Genomic DNA, 19,194 nt, shown 5'->3' on the forward strand with positions numbered 1-19,194 from the left:
GATTAGACAGAGTTCCCAGCACTACACAGCAGGATCCCATTGCTAATCCATCCCGAAGGCAACATTCTGTATCTATTTACCCCAAACTCCCAATCCCTCCCACTCCCTCTCCCTCCCACTTGGCAACCACACATCTCTTCGCCAAGTCCATGATTTTCTTTTCTATGGAAAGGTTCATTTGTGCCGTATATTAGATTCCAGATATAGGTGATATCATATGGTATTTGTCTTTCTCTTTCTGACTGACTTCACTCAGTATGAAAGTCTCTAGGTCCATCCATGTTGCTGCAAATGGCATTATTTTGTTCTTTGTTATGGCTGAGGAGTATTCCATTGTGTATATATACCACATCTTCCTGATCCAATCATCTTTGGATGAACATTTGGGTTATGTCCATGTCTTGGCTATTGTGAATAGTGCTGCAATGAACATGCGGGCGCATGTGTCTTTTTTAAGTAGAGTTTTGTCCGGATATGTGCCCACGAGTGAGACTGCTGGGTCATATGTTAGTTCTATGTATGATTTTTCTAAGGTACTTCCATACTGTTCTCCATAGTAGTTGTACCAGCTTACATTCCCACCAACAATGCAGGAGGGTTCCCTTTTCTCCACACCCCCTCCAGCATTTGTTATTTGTGGACTTATGAATCATGGCCATTCTGACTGGTGTGAGGTGGTATCTCATGGTAGATTTGATTTGCATTTCTCTAATAATCAGTGATGTTGAGCATTGTTTCAAGTGTTTGTTGGCCATCTGTATATATATCTTCCTTGGAGAAATGTCTATTCAGGTCCTTTGCCCATCTTTCAGTTGGGTTGTTGGCTTTTTTGCTGTTGAGTTGTGTAAGTTGTTTGTATATTTTAGATTAGGCCCTTGTCAGTTGCATCATTTGAAACTATTTTCTCCCATTCTGTAAGTTGTCTTTTGGTTTTCTTTTTGGTTTCCTTTGCTGTGCAAAAGCTTGTCAGTTTGATTAGGTCCCATTGGTTTATTTTTGCTTTTATGTCCCAGACTACTTTATAAGATGGTGTGCTATTTTATTAGGCATCACATAATATTTTGTTTTCTCTAGTTTGGTGTTGCTGTCACCTGTTGATGATTACTGCCAAATCCATTATTTCATTAGGGCTTGCAGATTGGTAATGTTCTAGTTCTGTTTTGTTACAGAATACTTCTATAAATAGAGATCTTCCTCCATCTTCAACTTGGGAACCCACTAGTACAGTTGGTACAGTAAAGGCAGGATAAGTGTTTGGACCCTTCTCCTTTATTTAACAGTTTTTTAAAATAACAATTTGGTCCACTGGCATGCCTATTAGTGACTGATTTCAGCCCTTCCTTTATTTCTTTTTAAGTGTTATTATGAACTCACGGATTTAGACACATTTGACGTCATTCATTTCATTGCAGTTGTTGTTCTCTTGAACTTTAAGGTGTCTTATCTTTGGCTAGTGGGAGTCTCTTTAAATTGGCTTCTGAATCTTTTTCACACAACCCCAGTTGTTTTTGAGAGTGTCCTTGAGATCTTGTACATTTCCTGACTGGAAATATACCTGGAATCAGCCATCTTTTCTTTTAGTGGAAGATGTTATTTAGAGACCACAACCTGGTAGCCTTTTTAGAGAAGGAGCTAAGAAGTGTTTTATTTTGTGTTGTTTTTTTAAAAAAGATAAAACAAGCTATGAGTCGATACCAATACTTTAATCCAAATTCAAGATTTCAATATTCATAGATAAACTAATCTATCTTATATGTGTCTCCTTTCTCCCATGCCCAGGCTCCCATTTATCAATGACACCAAGAATGACAGAATTAAAAATATCTCATAATTATTAACTTTGTTATACACAGTGGTCTCTGGATGACAATGCCAACACTATCACCAACAATATGATTACTGAAAAGAGTGAAATTTTATTATATTTTATTTTTTACACTTCTCTTTGTCAGGCATATTCCACTAGGTCTGTACATCAAATGACTGTGTTTTGAAGTCATTTGGAATTATTTCTTTCAGTATAGTTCTTTCACCAACTGGATAGGCATTTAAGTCCATTTGTTTCATATCATTTTTTTATTTTTAGGGATTTTTATTAAAATTTTATTTTGCTTTATAATTAAAAGATTTACAGTCTTCCAAGGTCAAATCTATAAAACAAGATTTATACCAAGAAGTCTAACTTCACCCTATTCTTTTTCCTGTAGATATAACTACTTAAAAAATTTTTGGAGTTCCCACTGTGGCACCATGGGTTAAGGATCCAGCATTGTCTCTGTGGTGAGGTGAGTTCAATCCCCAGCCCAGTGCAGTGGGTTAGGTATCTGGCATTGCTACAGCTGTGGTGTAGGTCACAGCTGCAGCTTAAATTTGATCCCTGACTCAGGAACTTCCATATGCCATGGGTGTGGCCATAAAAAAATTGTTATGGTCTATCCCTTTAAAAATAGGCAATATTTGTGTGCCTCCTTTCTTAGGAAAGAAGTAGTATACAATGTACACATTTTTCTATTTTGTTTATTTTCACTAAAAAGTGTAACCCAAAGATGGCTCCATAGTGAAATACAGAGATACTCTTCTTCCCTTTTACAGCTGCCAAGTATCTCTTTGTGTGGGCATACTAAGCAGTGGTTCTCAAAGTATGACACCTGGGCCAGTAACATCACCAGCCATCACCTAGACTTGGTAAAAATGCACATTCTCAGACTCCACCTCAGACATACTGAATCAGAAACTCTGGGGAGGGGCCCAGCAATTTCTGTGTTGTTAAGATCTCCAAGTGATGCTGATACACCTGGAATTGGAGACTTGCTTGACTATAGCAAGTCTGTAGTCCTCTTCTAGGAGATTGATTCAATCAACCCTCTCTTGATGGACATTGGGGTTGCTTTTTTATTTCAAATAATTTCATAACGAATTTCTTGTGCATGTATCTGTTCATAATGTTGCTAGTGTTAACTTTGAGACAGATTCCTAGATGTAGGAATCTTAGGTAAAGGATAAATTTATATATAATTTTGCTATATATTTCCATGTGTGTTTTTCCTTAGGCCTTTCCAACAGACTACCTTGTTATACTTTCGGATGTTTACAAATTTGTATTTCAGTGGGGTTTTCATTTGCATTTTTCTTAACGGTTGAAAAACATTTGCATTTTTTCTAGGGTCTAGCCCATTTTTCTCTAGGGTTAACTAAGCTTTTGTTCTCCATTTTTAGAAGTTCTTTACATAATAAGATCATTAGCATTTTTTTCTGTGATATATGCTGCAATGATTTTCCCCAAATTTGTGATTTTATTTTTGTTTTGTTTATAGTGTCTATCTCCAAGCAAAAGCTGTTTTTTTAATTACATAATTAAATTTTCCTCACCTCATAGCCCAATTTATTGAGCCTGGTTACTTTTCAGTTTTAGCCCATCCTAAAAGTTTCTGAAAGTCTTGCAGGGAGAGATATGGGTTTTTCAAGGATAACTCTTTGGTGAGAAAATTTAGCCATGGGAACCACAGGAGAAAAATAAATCAGCACTGCTGGAGTATAGAATTTAGTGCAGTGTACTTAGACGCTCAATATTCTCTGTAACTTCTTCATGATTGTTAACAGGTGTTCAATGATGTTGGCTGGGAAAAAGTTCAAGCTGGGCCCATTAAATTCTCTCTAGGCTGTGCTCTTATTCTCTTCTTGGCTTCTAAACAAGTTGGTACATTAATGCAGTCTTTATAAAGCATTGATGCTTCACACTGTGCTTATTGTAAGGCAGTTCATGTAATAAAAATAGATAGACTCCTGACACATTGGAAGCCTCTGGAAATGGGGAGAGTGGATTATATTCCCCCGAGCCCCCGCCCCCAGTGTGAGCTAATTAAGAGAATTCAGTGAAAATTCTGTTACCAACTTAGATATGCTTTCATCTCCTGACACGTATCTACAGGTGCATGGCAACCATGGCATGATTCCTATGGACCCACTTGCTCTTTTGTGACCGTTCTCTAACCCAACTTCCACGAAGAAGTTCACAATGTAGATGTTGCCTGTTTCTTTTACAGAGATTGTGTATGTGAACTGAAAAGAGGAGAAGCTTTATTCTGGAAGCCAATTTCTACCTAATTTCCTATTTGGGGCACTTTTAGAAATAGGAATGACCGCAGACTCTTGACATCAACATTAATACTAGCAGCTTATATTTGCTTTATGCTTTTCATGTTTGTAGAGCATTTTTACATAAGTGGTTTTGTTTCAGCCTCTCAATAACCAGCCAAGATACGTGGGGCTTGACAATTTTGCACCCAATTCCATTGTGGTTCGTTTTTCCCCTCCCACCACCAAGCAGTTCTTAGACACGACTGGGTATCCTACAATTCAAGTCAATTTTGACAATATCTATCTGGAGACAGCATCAGATTCCACGGGTCTCAGTCCCACGAGGCTGCACTCCATATCACAATCACAAATCCAGATTGGTGCTTCTGACTGGCTATCAAGCAGAGATCTCCACCACTTCCTCCTTGGGTTCAATTAATTTGTTAGAGCAACTCACAGAACTCAGGAAACCAGTTTACCCATTTGATCACTGGTTTATTATGAAGGATATTTAAAATTCAATAGCTGGATAAAGAGAAACAGGGTGAGGTCCTGGACAGAGGAGCTTCTTTCTCCCTGGAGTTTGGGGCTTGCCAGCCACAGTGGCAGGTGGAAATGTTCTGGCCCACCAACCTGGAAGCTCTCCACATGCCTTCCTTTTGGGTTTTTATGGAGGCTCTGTTACATAAGGCATGACTGATTAAATCACTGGCCATTGCTAATTGATTCAACCTCCAGCCCCTCTCCCCTCCCCAGAACTCAGGGAATGGGACTGAGACTTCCAACATTTTATTCATGGTTCTTTTCCCTGACAACCAACACCCCCATCTTTAGGGGATTTCCCAAAGTCACCTCATTAACAAGACAGATATTTTTACCTTTAGGGCTCTGAAGTGTTTTCATCAACTGAGGGCAAGAGATCAAATATTATAACAAAAGATGCTCCCGTTGCTCTTATTGTTTAGAAAATTCCAGAGGCTTTTGGAAGCTATGAGCCAAGAACCACAACAAAGACCAAAGTGTGTGTGTGTGTGTGTGTGTGTGTGTGTGTGTGTGTGTACGTACATATACATATATTATAAATCACAATATCACTGGCTTAGTGTCCTTATTTCACATAGACGGTAACTCAGAAATTTTAAATAACTTGCTCAGTGACACACAGCTGGTAAGTAGAGATGTCAGGGCTTGTGCTAAGATCTTCTAGCTACAGCTACAGTGTTCTTTGCAGTTGGCCTCATCTCTTTGTTGGGAAGTGTAGTATGTCAGTTTAAAAAATATGGTATTGTTTGGCTATTATAGATCCTCATACTGTATTAAAGGAGAAAGAAAAGATGCATATCCTATTTTATAATAATATTCCATAGCGACACTGTGTGCAATCATAAAAGTTAGAAGAACTATGCACATAATCTACATGACTACCCTTGCAGGGAGGAAACGCAAGGTCTGGGATGAAATCATTTGTCTAAAGTCATGTCACATGGTGTTGGCACAGGCAGATCTCCATTGATTGAGGGGACAGAAAAGTTAATGGTGGAAGATGGCAGGTGGAGAGGTGTATTGTATGAATGACATAGCAGTTTAGTGGTTCTAGATGACGGATATCAGGATTCTGATAGCTGACCAAGCCCAGTAAGAAGGAATTGGGAAGATGTAGCTGTCATCTAGGAGGTCTTTTCAGTGGAGGAAATATCTTCTTTTTTCAGCATTTATTGTGCACTTACCTTGTGTCGTAGGGTTCCGAGGCATCTCAGGGCGATAGGAAGGAAACTGGCCAGGGCAAGGTAAGTTAGCAGAACCCCAGGCACTAGGCTTTTCGAAAGGTCTGGACTCCAATCTCTAGAGAAACAAGAGAGCAAGAATAGGACACCAAAGCAGAAGCTCATTTCTGAGAACTTGGACCCTTAGGACAGGGGAAGCTGTCATTCGGGGTTATCATGGAATCTCAGTGGTTGCCACCAGGACCCTGAATCCTGGGTTTTCATAAGCAACAAAGGAGACTCAGGGATTTGGTTGTGATGATTGTTGTACAGCTATAAATGTAATAAAATTCATTGAGTCATTAACAAAAAAGGAGACTCAAGAAACATAGACGTCAGAACATAAACTATAGCTTCCCTTGTACCTGGGATGCAGGTGTTATGTCCTATTCTCCACCAGTTAGATGACTCCACAGGAGACTTCAGCTTGGAAATGAGCAATAAGAGGGAGTGGCTTCTGTGTGGCACTTCCATTTTGCCAGTGTGGTAGCAGCAGCAGTTGCAGGGGTGAGTTTTTGATACTAAAGTTGCAACCTTGAAGTGAAGTTGAGTTCCTGGTTTCTAGTGCCTGGTGGCAACAGCAACAGCGGTGGTGGTTTTTCATAGGACCTATTCTTTGGGATGGTTATGTGCACTGTTCTTAGAAGTGTAGCCTCAAATCTATTTCTTCAGCCCTTTTACTCCTCCTCTAATAAATTCATTTCCTATTTAAACCAGTCAGAAGGGACTCTATTATTGTACTGAGACCCTGACCTAGTCTCTGGCCTTTGTTGAATTGGGGTCTAAAAAGCTAAGGCCGGGGGTTTTGGAATAAGAGAACAGAGGAAGAAGATACAGGCTAAAGAAGCAAGGCAATTTACCATGAAAAACTGCAAAATTAATTTCTGTAAAAATCTTCAATCCTGAAGCGCAATTTATTTATTTATTTTGTCTTTTGTCTTCTTAGGGCTGCACCTACAGCATATGGAGGTTCCCAGGCTAGGAGTCAGATTGGAGCCACAGCTGCTGGCCTATGCCACAACCACAACAACACAGTATCCGAGCCACCTCTGTGACCTACACCACAGCTCACAGGGCAATGCCAGATCCTCAACCCACTGAGCAAGGCCAGGGATCAAATCCAAGTCCCCATGGATGCCAGTCGGATTTGCTAACTGCTGAGCCACGATGGGAACTCCAAAGAGCTCAATTCTTAATATAAAAAGTGGCCAGGGAAATAATGGACATTTATAAGATATTTTTGTTCCTTGAATGAAATCATCTAAATGCAAAGCATTATGTACCCATATTTTGTATCAACATCAAGGTAACACTTTTTTGGATAACTGACTAAAATCTATATGAAGAAATCCACATGAAGAAAATAGCCTTTTGGCAATCAGCTTAAAGGTTAAATACTGGCTGTTTTGCTTAAAGTTTCATACAAGCTGAACATACATCACATTATGAGAGATGCTATGTTATGCAATGCAAGGCATTTGCTTAATCATATCTTGGATTCATTATAATTTGTAGTGAAAGATTTGTACATGCTCAACTCTGCAGAGTAAAAATGAATATTAAGTTTATTAGCTAATTTTCAAGGTGAGATAAAGTATTTGTAATATACAAAGTGATGCTGGTTCCTGCTATATAACACAGGGGACTATATCTAGTCACTTGTAATAGAACATGATGGAGGATAATGTGAGAAAAAGAATGTGTGTATATGTGTATATATATATGTGTGTGTGTGTGTGTTATGTGTGTGTATATATATATATATGTATATATATATATACACATATATATATATGGCGGGTCACTTTGCTGTACAGCAGACTTGACAGAACACTGTAAATAAACTGTGATAAAAAAATAAAAAAAACTTGGAGTTCCCGTCGTGGCTCAGTGGTTAACAAATCCAACTAGGAACCATGAGGTTGCGGGTTCGATCCCTGGCCTTGCCCAGTGGGTTAAGGATCCAGCGTTGCCATGAGCTGTGGTGTAGGTCGCAGATGCGGTTCAGATCCCATGTTGCTGTGGCTTTGGCGTAGGCTGGTGGCTACAGCTCCAATTCGACCCCTAGCCTGGGAACCTCCATATGCCATGGGAGTGGCCCAAGAAAATGGCAAAAAGACAAAAAGACATTAAAAAAAAAAAAGAAAAAAAAACCGAAACCAAAAAACAAAGTGATGCTGGTATTAACAATAGAGGCAAAAGAAGGCAGTATTCATGACAACATTATTTGTTGATAATATAGTATTTACTTGTTCTGATTGCTCTATTCATTCATTCATTTATGGCACAGTTCAAAGTTCTTGGCCCCACATTATCAGATACTTGTTGGATATAACCTGAGCACTCTGTCAGCATCTTAAATAATTGTCAACATGCCTAAGAGTAAACTTGTCTCTCCCACAAATGAAATCCTCTCCTGAGGTCTCAATTTCTGCTACTAGACCAGCATTCTTCCAGATATACAGGCTTGAGATCACAGTGTTTTATTGGACTTCTGTCTTTTTTCAGTGATTTTCTAAAGGCATTTAACCTCTGGGTCTTCCTCTTTTGTATTTTTCTCACCATAGTTTATAAGCACAAAATTCATGTTTAAAAAGGAATCCAAACTGCCATTTTAGATTAAATATAGGAGATTTGGGAAATAGTAGGCAATTTATTAGTGATAAAAATCACTACTAGAGCAATGGCTTTAAAGCGATGCAAACTAGGAAATTGGAGATGCAGAATAAAGCCTAGAATGTACATCTAATTCTGAAAGCACCAAGAACATCAAAATCCTACTTAGTATTGAGTATCAAAGAGGAAATTGAAGTGCTATCATTTTTATTCCTCTATTAAAGGAGAATTTTTCTAAACTTGAAAATATGGTTTGCTAAGCTATTAAAACAATGTCTAAATCCATCCACTGTATTTATAGTGTGAGTGTTCTATCAACAAAGATATGGTGATCCTTTTGTCTTTTTACATTGCAATGTAAATTTATTCCTTAATTTTCTGAAATGCATCAAATACCAATAGCCTCTGGCTACTTATAAAATATTTATTTTAAAAAATTATTCCATAAAAAATCCAAACAGCAGCTGAGCTCATAAATAATTTAGCAAATGGCAAACCGCCTGTTACTCATGTGCACAGGCCACACCACAGAGATGCTGCTGCCTTGAACCCTGAAGGCAAACATGATAGAAGAGAATTCTGGCAGAGCAAGAGGGAGGAAGAAGCCAAAGCAATACACAAATGGCCCGACTCTCTTTCCCATAATATTTGCATTTGGAGTCAGAATTAATGTCTGTCTTAGCTCAGTGTTATTTCCATAAAATGGCACATGTCTCAGCTACTTAAGTCTCTGAAACTTTTTCCAAGTAAATAAACAGTGTTTTTAGAGTGACAATCAAGTGAAAATATTTTGGTGTGTTAATGGATTTCCTTTGGCCAATCCGTCTAGTGAATGTAGTTCTCCCTAAAGCTTTGAGTGAAATTGCTGGGTAGATTTTTATGGTATGTGGATCTGAATTCTTTTAACTACTGACTCTAGGCTTAAAATTCAGTTTCATTTACTAATTATGAAAGCACAATTTCTATGAAGCTGTAATTCAGTGTTTGCGACTTTATTTGTCTATTCACATGCAGAAGTAATGGGCTTTAATGGATGACCCTTGCCAGGGACTGATGGCAGTCTCTCCAAAAACATAATGTCCTTTGGCTACTGTTTTCCTTCCCTCATGCACCAGAAATGGAGGCCTCTGCTGGATCCTTTCAAGATGTGTGAAGGCCCAGGGAACACAATTAAGTGTGGGCTGTTTTATCAGTGTTTAGATTATAGGTACACCATTATACTATGGCCTATCTGTTCTGTATTTCAACGAAGATTTTGTTGTTAACAATTTGTGTCTTTTTTTTTTTTTTTTGGCCACATCTGTGGCATATGGAAGTTCCCAGGCTAGGGGTCGAATTGGAGCTTCAGCTGGGGCCTATACCACAGCCACAGCCATTCTGGATCCAAGCCACATCTGTGGGGACTTATGCCACAGGTTGTGGTAACAACAGATCTTTAACCCACTGAGCAAGGCCAGGAATCAAATCTGCATCCTTTTACCCACAGAGACTATGCTGGGTACTTAACCCGTTGAGCCACAGTGGGAACTCTTCATCTGACTTAAATTTTTTTTTTTTTTGGCCGTGCCCAAGGTATGCAGAAGTTCCTGGGCCAGGGATTGAACCAGAGCCACAGAAGTAACAATACAGAGTTTAACCACTAAGCCACCAGGGAACTCCAAACTTATAAATTTTTGATGATGGTGTTATTCATAAAAATAAATGAAATCTTATTTATTTATTTATTACAAAGATGAATAACTTTGAAATATGACCTTTTAGTCTCCAACGGCCAGGTTTATATTTACTCAGTCATGTATTTGATTGATCACTATAACATAAGAAATGGTAAAACAGTATATAACATTGGCTATAGGAATCTCTGCTCTGCTTTTTAAAAGAAGTGTATGTTTAATAAATCTGAAACATTATAGAAGGTTCCCTTGTAACTGCTTCCTGTTTTTTGGTTTTTTGGTTTTTTGTGTTTTTTTTTGTAGTCTTTCTTTTTGACTTTTGCTTTCCTGGGAAACAAGGTTATGGGGAAAAATGGCAGTTACAGCCTCTTGCTCAGAACTCAAGTGTCATAGGTTAAAAGCCTATCTTTGGCTTTCATAAATAACTAATATCCTCCAGGGATTCTATTCTGTGTTTTGCACAGGCTTTAATATGAGAAAGAGGAGACTATTTTTACCTTCTTTTCATATCACCAAATCCTCTCTCTCACTTTATGTACTCTCATCTCAAAGGCTGGATAATTCTACTTGATGATAAGTGTTATTTTTAATTTAATATTACTGTTTGACTTTCACACCAAAAGACTATAAGTGGGAATGTTTGGTGTCTCTGTAGAACCAGGCATATACTTTCCCTTCATCTTCTGAAAGGCATGTTTTCTTTCTTTTAAAAGGAACTGTGGAACTAGAACTCTTTGCTGTTCCGCCATCATGCCAGGTTCTGTCCTGCCTCAAGCTGTCATCCCGAGTCTCCACGTGGACCACCCCCTACTTCCTTCAGGTTTCATTCTTTTTATTTTTTTCCATTATAGCTGGTTTGCAGTGTTCTGTCAATTTTCTACTGTACAGCATGGTGACCCAGTTACACATGTATGTATACATTCTTTTTTCTCCCATTATCATGCTCCATCATGACCAGACATAGTTCCCAGTGCTACACAGCTGGATCTCATTGCTAATCCACTCCAAAGGTAATAGTCTGCATCTATTAACCCTAAGCGCCCCATCCATCCCACTCCCTCCCCTTCCCCCTTGTCAACCACACATCTATTCGCCAAGTCCATGATTTTCTTTTCTGTGGAAAGGTTCATTTGTGCCATATATTAGATTCCAGATATAGGTGATATCATATGGTATTTGTCTTTCTCTTTCTGACTGACTTCACTCAGTATGAAAGTCTCTAGGTCCATCCATGTTGCTGCAAATGGCGTTATTTTGTTCTTTGTTATGGCTGAGGAGTATTCCATTGTGTATATATACCACATCTTCCTGATCCAGTCATCTTTGGATGGACATTTGGGTTATGTCCATGTCTTGGCTATTGTGAATAGTGCTGCAATGAACATGCGGGTGCATGTGTCTTTTTCAAGGAAAGTTTTGTCCAGATATATGCCCTTCAGGTTTCTTAGCAAGATTTTTCTTCTCAGAGAAGAGAAGAACTTTTATTTTCTTTTTAGCCACACCTGCAGCATGTGGAAGTTCCTGGGCCAGGGCCCAAACCCATGCCACAGCAGCAACTCAAGCCACAGCAGTGACAATGCCTGATCCTTAACCCGCTGAGCCATCAGGGAACTCCCAAAACCTCTGATCAAGTTATATAAAATAGCAACCCTCTTCAAGTCCCATATTTTCTCTTCTGATCTTGTTTTAAATGTTTCATATGATTACATAATATACTATGTTTCTCACTCGTTTATTATCTGTCTTCTCCCACTGGAATGTAAGACAGGAAGGATGCCTTTTTTTTTTTTTTTTTTTAATGGCCACGCCTGCCACAAAAAAAGTTCCTGGGCCAGGGATTGACCTATGCCACAGCTGCAACCTCATGGATCCTTTAATCCTCTGTGCTAGGCCAGGGATCAAACCCGTGCCTCCACAGCAATCCAAGCCACTGTACCACAGCAGGAACTCTGAGGGTGTCTGTTTTATTACTGCTGTATATATCCATTGTCTGACATAAAGTCTGGCATGTAGTAGAGGCTCAATAAATATTGAATGAGTGAATGAGCGAATGACTCAATCAGATATTTATTGAGCATTTACTGTGTCAGATTTTGTGATAGATTCTGGGAGCATAACTGTGAATATAACAGACTTGTTCCCTGTCTGTGTGATGTCTGGTGGGTAAGAACTGTGATGCTGGCTAGACTGTCTCATGAGTGCAGTGTCAGGTGTTTTCCTACTGGGTTGATATTCAAATTTTAATAGCTCCAAGTCTCCAGAAAGCTCAGCCTTTTATAATCACCCCATCAAATAGTCCTTTGAGACTTGATAATAAATTAGTCACTTCTCATTATTTATAGCAGTTATGTTCTGTAAAGTCCCATGACCAATGAATGAGTGAATACTGAACCATTGATCCTAGGGGGAATAAAGGATTGAGTTCCTGCAAGCCTCAGGTCACAACCTTTTCATCAGCTGATCAATACTCAATCTTGTTTTGTGTGTGTTTCTATTTACAGATACCTTGTTTAATATATATTGTTGATTCATTAACATTGAACTCACGGCCTACAGCACTATAGCTCATGCCTGAACAAAGGTTATCTGACACTTTCTTTCTTTGAAAGGCACATAATAGCTTTCTTGTGCTGGGGCACAAGACAGCACTTTTTGCTATGCTTGGAGGCCATTTTAAACAGTGAAATCACCAGCAAAAAATGAGAAAAACAAGGCACTAAATAGATTGCAGAAAGGACACTTTTTTTACAGCATGAGAGCCAAAACAAGAAGGCAGAGTGTCACCTTGCTTGACCTCAGCTGGGAACATGCACATGGCGCAACTCAAGGTTTTGCTGCTCAGCCCATGTTCGCAAATGACCACAAAAGTGCCATGAGTATTAACAGTGGGTTGTACATAAATTTTAGCAAGTATGTGAATTTGCAAATACAGAATCTCCAAATAATTAGCATCACTATATTTTAAAGGAGAAAGGAAAGAATCTAAGATAGTTCTTAAGATCTGGGCTAGATAGGCGTTGGAGAGGTAGCAATGCCAGTTCTGAAAGAAACGTGTGAAAGAAATTAATGTTGATTGGAGCTCCGGCTGCTTCCCTACTGGAATTACTCAAACTTCACCAAGAATCAATACTTTTCTTTCTTAACAACACAACTGAGGCTACAGAAGAGAAAAAGAAAGAAAGAAAAAGAAGGAAGGAAGGGAGAAAGAGAGAGAAAATAAAGAGAGAGAAAGAGGGAGGGAAGGAAGAAAGGGGGAAAAAAAATCAAAATCAAAGCTATAGTTGCCAAGAGAAAGGAAATCCAACATTCATTTAGAGGCTTCATTAATTCATTTAATTTTGTCAAGACAGCTAATAGCAATGTTTTAACTCATTCAGTTTTGGCCCACTGATTTGTTTCTTGTACTTTTTATTTCTTCACTCTAATTTTGGTGGGGTTTTGGTAGACCTAAGTGCCTGTGTTAACTTTGTCATATTGTTCTAGTTCTCAAGGACTATTTATTTATTCACCGTAGTTGATTTACAATGTTGTGTCAGTTTCTAGTGTGCAATAAAGTGATTCAGTTATATATATGTTATATATACGTATAGTTATATATGTATTTATTCTTGTTCATATTCTCTTCTATTATGGTTTATTACTGGATATTGAAATAGTTCCCTGTGTTATACTGTAGGACCTTGTGGTTGATCTATTTTATAGTAGTTTGTATCTGCTAATCCCAAACTCTTAATTTACCCTCCCCCCCATCCCTCTTTGGTAATCATGTTTGTTTTCTATGTCTGTGAATCTGTTTCTAATTCAGGAATAAGTTCATTTGTGTCATATTTTAGATCTGTGTATAAGTGATATCATGTGGTATTTGTCTTTCTCTTTCTAAATTACTTTACTAGTATGATAATCTCTAGTTCCATCCATATTGCTGCAAGTGGTATTATTTCATTATTTATTATGGTTGAGTAATATTCCATTGTGTATATACATACCACATGTTTATCCACTCATCTCTTGATGGATGTGTAGCTTGCTTCCATATCTTGGCTATTGTAAATAGTGTTATAATGAACATTGGGTGTATGTATCTTTTCAAATTAGAATTTTCTCTGGAAATATACCCAGGAGTGAGATTATTGGATCATAAGTCAACTCTATTTTTAGTTTTTTAAGGAACCTCCATACTGTTTTCCATAGTAGCTGCAGCAATTTACATTCCCGCCAACAGTGAAGGAAGGTTCCTTTTTCTCCACACCCTCTCAGCATTTGTTATTTATAGAATTTTTGATGATGGCCACCCTGACCTGTGTGAGGTGATATCTCATTGTAGTCTGATTTACATTTTTCTAGTAACTAGCAATTTTTTTTTCTTTTTTGTTTTTAGGGCTGCAGGTATGGCATGTGGAAGGCTAGGTGTCAAATTGGAGCTACAGCTGCCGGGCCACACCACAGCCACAGCAATGCCAGATCTGAGCCACGCCTGTGACCTACACCACAGCTCATGGCAGTGCTGAATCCTTAACCCACTGAGCAAGACCAGGGTTCAAACCCGCATCCTTGTGAATACTAGTCAGGTTTGTTTCTGCTGAGCCACAGTGGGAACTCCTAATAACTAGCAGTGTTGAATATCTTTTCATATTAGCCATCTGTATGTCTTCTTTGGAGAAATTTCTATTTAGGTCTTCAGCCCATTTTTTGATTGGGTTGTTTGTTTTTTCTTTATTGAATTGTATAAGTTCTTTGCATATTTTGGAAATTAAGCCCTTGTCAGTCACGTCCTTTGCAAATATATTCTCCCATGCTGTACATTTTCTTTTCATTTTGTTTATGGTTTCCTTTTTTGGGCAAAAGCTTATAAATTTGATTAGGTCCTATTTGTTTATTTTTCCTTTTATTTCTTTTGCTTTGGCATACAGACCTAAGAAAGGGACCATGTATTTTTATTTCTAGAAGTTAGTGCTTTATAAAAGTCTCCATTTTTTTCCTTTTAGGATCTTAGTTTTATAGTATTTCAATAACATTTTGATTTTACTACTTTTAAACTTACTGGTTTTATAGTCATTTTCTGTTTGTTTTTTTTTTATCTCAATTCCTTGGGCATGCGGCCCAACTTAGTTTTTTTGTTTGTTTGTTTGTTTGTCTTTTTACCTTTTCTAGGACCATTCCCTCAGCATATGGAGGTTCCCATGCTAGGGGTCTAATTGGAGCTGTAGCCACCGGATCCTTAACCCACTGGGCAATGCCAGGGATCAAACCCACAACCTCATGGTTCCTAGTCGGATTCATTAACCACTGAATCATGACGGGAACTCCCCAACTTAGTTTTTATGTCTTTTGGCCCTCAGTAATGGACAGTTGCTTCTTCTTGTGTTTGATTATTTTCTGATGAAGGCTTGAAATGGTCACTGTAGGAAAGGGAATTGACTAAAAGGATTGACGAGTTGTTCCTTGGCCCTAGTGAATTTACTCCAATATTCTTCTAAGAGGTTTATTAAAAACTAAAATTCTCCAAGAAAAGAACAGATAAGCGTGATAACTCATTATGAATTTATCTATCTAGTCATCTCATGAACAGAGGAGTGTGTATGTTAGGGCTATTCATGGGTTTAGATAATAATTTGTAGCCTTTTTCATATGAAAACAAGTTTCTGAATTCTAAGCAAGAAACTAAAAGCCAGCCTTTGGCCCTCGATCCACTGACAATTCCTCTGTCTTTTACTATCTGCTCCCACTTATTACCTAGCCTATTCTTTTTTTCCTTTTTGGTCATGCCTACATCATGCTGGCAGCACGTAGAATTTCCAAGGCCAATGACTGAACCCTTACCACAGCAATGACCGAAGCCACAGTAGTGACAAAGCCAAGTCCTTAACTCGCTGAGCCATGGAGGAACTCCTTATCTAATGTATTTTTGACTTTGCTCCGTGTCTCCAATTTCTTCACTGATTCCGTGCTTTCTCTTTGGGGCCTCGCTTAGAATCTTGCTCTTCCACCTGAAATGCTGGCCATCTCTCAAGTGCCAGGAGTGCTTAACCTGAAAGGCTGTGTGCGTCCTTCACCCTAGTGACTTCAGTCCATATTAATTTCTCTCTTCTCTGAATTCCTCTATCCCTTAGAGCTGCACCACCACCTAAGGGAGCTCTTAACTGTGAATGAACGTGTGTCATTCTCTATAGCTTCTCATGTGTTAGTTTTCTCAGAGCTCCTATTCACTTGTTCAATTAATATGTTTGTCTTTTATGTGCCTGTCCCTTTAGGAGCTAGGTGTAAAGTCATGTTCAAAACAGATGCACTCTTATTTCTACCTTTGAATCTTCCATATCATGTAAAGTAGTACAGAGCCTGTATAGGTACCTAATAACACAGGCTATTGATTATAATATGATGCAAGATATGTATACATATCAACACTGCACTTGGTTACTGGCATTGAAGCTTGGAGTGAGAATCCAGGGCACCACTGCACTAGATATACTGTAACATGTGCTTTTTGTTCAGAAAACCCATTAACCCAGATGCCTTCCAGAAGACAAAGAGATACTGAATAGAAGACTGTTTTTTAGGTTTGGAATGTAAATACTTCAGGTGATAACAGACATTTGTCAGACTAATGAATGGTCAGGGAAACCAAAATACAGGCTGCAGAAGATTTTGTAATTACAGGTCATCATACTCAGAGAGTACAGAAAGAAGCATTCTGGCTTTCCTCGAAACCAAAAGACACCCCAGGTCTGCAGCAACTTACAGTAAATTTGAGGATGCCTTGTTGAGCTGTCTTGTAAGCAGAAATAATATCATTTATGGAGGTCTTATGACCCACTCAAGGTGAAATTAAGGAGATTAGGAAACTGTTTGCTTAGAATTTATACTATCAGATGAGGAAGGGTGTGGAATTCCCACCATGGCACAGCAGGATCTGTGCGTCTCTGCAGCGCCAAGGACACAGGTTTGATCCTCACCTGGCACTGGTGTTGCTGCAGCTGTGGTGTAGGTTGCACCTGTGGCTGGGATCTGATCCCTGGCCTGGACACTCCAGATGCCCAGGGGTGGCCAAAAAAGAAAAAAAAGTTGAGAAAGAGGGAGAATGGACCAATTGACTCACACTGGGATCTCCTCCACCCATGGCCAAAAAGTCTAGAAAATCTGTTCTGAGATCAATAGCTCTTTTTTTCTTTGGACAGAATAACTTTGTTACATGTACATGTATGTGAGTGTGTGTGTGTGTGTGTTGAGTATCATGTTGTAGGGAATGCTAATTTTGTTTTGGGGTGAGGGTCAACAGACAGGCAAGTAAGTAATTATAGGGCTGATTAAGCTAAGATTAGATACGATTCTGGGATGAGAATTTTTATTGTGAAGTAAAAATGAATAAAGGATATGAAAAAGAAAAGGATAAGAGAGCTAAAGGAATAACATTTTACAGTGGGTGGGAGTGGAAGCAGTGAGGCAGAGGAGGTGCAGGGTCAGGGGGGTTGGAGTGGGAAGAGGTTGGTTTAGCAGCTTAAAGAATTTGACCAAGTGTTGGAAGGTTGGAATGAGATGAGTTCAAGTATTTACTGGTGAAGCAGAAAGAGATCATGGGCACAGGAGTACGCAGGAAAAAGCCCAGGGCATTGGGGAGCTTCTGGAAGGGAACTTTCATCTTGTATCTGCCTGTGATTATATTGCGCCCTCCAGAAAGAGACCAGGACTTCATTGATGCTTAGAATAACTCTGTGAGGAAAGTATTAGCATAAGTTTTATTTTCCAGATGATGAAGCTGATTCCTAAAGTGATAGGTGACCAGTGAGATGGAAAATTCAGATGTCGAATCTCACATTTGAACATATTTAAGACCCTTTCTTTTTCCGCTGATGGGTATGAACTTACGTAATAGCCACAGGTGGAAAGAACTAAGAATTTTTGAGCCAAATGGTTTGACCTTGGCAACCTTCACCGATGTCATCTCCACCAAGTCTTCACTTTCACCTCCAAATCGAAGATACCTAATCTAATGTGATTTCTCTGCTGAGGTCTGCATTCCAAGTTTTGACTGTCTGTTGGTATCTCCACCTGGGTAGCTTCCCCCTGAACCACTTTCTTCTCGCATTTATTTTTCTCACCAAGGCTTTTCTGGTACCCAGGTTCAAAGGCTTGGAGTTGTCTTTGACTCCTCCCCATCCCTTTCACTTCACACTCAGTCCTATCATTTCTCTTAAAGTTTTTCAAAAACTGTCTCTTCTTTTTTGCTTCTCCCCCTTCTATCTTTTATCACTTTACCTATAATTCTGATTCTCATTTCTTCTCCTCTGAACAGTTGCAAAATTTCTCTACATGGTATTCTTAAATACAGCTTTTTCAACTTCCTTTAATTTATCCTAAGTCTTACTGGTAAATTAATTACTCTAGAGTTTCAGTTTCAGATATAGTTATACTGATCAGAAATCTTTGATTACTTTCCATTGTTTAGTAAATCGAGTTACAAACGCACCAAATATAATAGGTATTGTTTATTGAACATTCTCTATATTCCAGGCACTGACTGCAGCACATGGATTCTTTCCTTTTATCCTCAAAATGATTCTATGGGGAGTTCTCTTGTAGCTCATGGGTTAAGGATCTGGTGTTGTCACTGAAGTGCTTTAGATCACTGCTGGGGTGCAGGGTGATGAGTTTCTTGTAAAATTGCTTGGCCCTTCCCTGGTTTTAGCTACCTGAGTCTAGTTTTAGTAGCCCAGAAAAGGGAAGGTGCCTCCCCAAACGAAATCTTTTTTTTTTTTTTTTTAAATCAGGAAGCCTACACTAATTGTTTTCAAAACATTTTCTGATCATCCTAAATAACTATAGGCTCTTCAGCTTTCTTCCTGGATTCTGCCCCTGGGTGACACACTGAGAGTTAAACTTTAGCAGGGAACCAGGTTTTACACTTCAGTTTGCAGTTTACTTAAAACTTAGCGGACAACTAATATTGACCAAAGTAGAAGACTGAGGAGTTATCTTAGTGATTCGGACCCACGCTAATTGTTACCAGAAATATCCAAATCATCAAAGCAAAATATAAACCAGTTATCCTGTAGATTCTGATGTACTCC

The 19,194-nt window shown here is 38.8% G+C and overlaps 1 long non-coding RNA gene across 1 annotated transcript in view; it reads left to right on the forward strand.

Annotated features, from left to right (window-relative positions):
- The window catches only part of LOC106510388, an 83,509-nt gene continuing 65,285 nt past the window's right edge, over positions 971–19,194 (forward strand). Inside the window, exons 1-2 of the long non-coding RNA XR_002344320.1 lie at positions 971–2,285; positions 10,843–10,949. This is a non-coding gene — a long non-coding RNA (uncharacterized LOC106510388). The remainder of the gene's footprint in view (positions 2,286–10,842; positions 10,950–19,194) is intronic.

The sequence above is a fragment of the Sus scrofa genome, chromosome 5, assembly GCF_000003025.6.
Source record: "Sus scrofa isolate TJ Tabasco breed Duroc chromosome 5, Sscrofa11.1, whole genome shotgun sequence".
Lineage (NCBI taxonomy): Eukaryota > Metazoa > Chordata > Mammalia > Artiodactyla > Suidae > Sus > Sus scrofa.